General features: G+C 59.1%; 1 non-coding gene across 1 annotated transcript; it reads right to left on the reverse strand.

Moving 5' to 3' along the window:
• Positions 1 to 172: 172 nt before the first annotated feature.
• Positions 173 to 328, reverse strand: LOC118955848. The gene has a single exon (XR_005045630.1). It is a non-coding gene; the product is annotated as a 5.8S ribosomal RNA (ribosomal RNA).
• Positions 329 to 545: the final 217 nt, after the last annotated feature.

Here is a 545-nt window from a genome sequence, read left to right on the forward strand (position 1 = left end):
AGCGAGAAGGGAAAGGAAGAGCGCACGGGGGACAGGAGGTAGAGCCAAAGCTCATCCTCAAACCATCCCACCGAGCCGTCCTGGTCTGAACTTAGGGGGACGAAGGCTGCACGGTGGCCGCCTGCGACTGCCCCAGCTGCGGAAACCCGGAGGTTCCGATTGATGACAAAGCGAACCCTCAGACAGGCGTAGCCCCCAGGAGGAACCTGGGGCCGCAAAGTGCGTTCGAAGTGTCAATGATCAATGTGTCCTGCAATTCACATTAGTTTCTCGCAGCTAGCTGCGTTCTTCATCGACTCACGAGCCGAGTGATCCACCGCTAAGAGTTGTACTCTTGTTTTTCATCGCACGCAGAGCAGTGGCTGGGCAGAGATTGGGAGGTGACCCTCCTTTCCCCCACCCGCACTTCACCAGAGCGCCAGGCCATAGTTCAAAAGACAAGGTTTAAGAATAGGAGGCTTCCGGGAGCTGCGCTGCGCCGTCGCCGAAGCGCCGGTGGAGCCGCGCAGACATTAAACCCCACCTGCGCCGGGGCGCAGAGAAGT

The sequence above is a fragment of the Oncorhynchus mykiss genome, unplaced genomic scaffold, assembly GCF_013265735.2.
Source record: "Oncorhynchus mykiss isolate Arlee unplaced genomic scaffold, USDA_OmykA_1.1 un_scaffold_407, whole genome shotgun sequence".
Classification (NCBI taxonomy): Eukaryota; Metazoa; Chordata; class Actinopteri; order Salmoniformes; family Salmonidae; genus Oncorhynchus; species Oncorhynchus mykiss.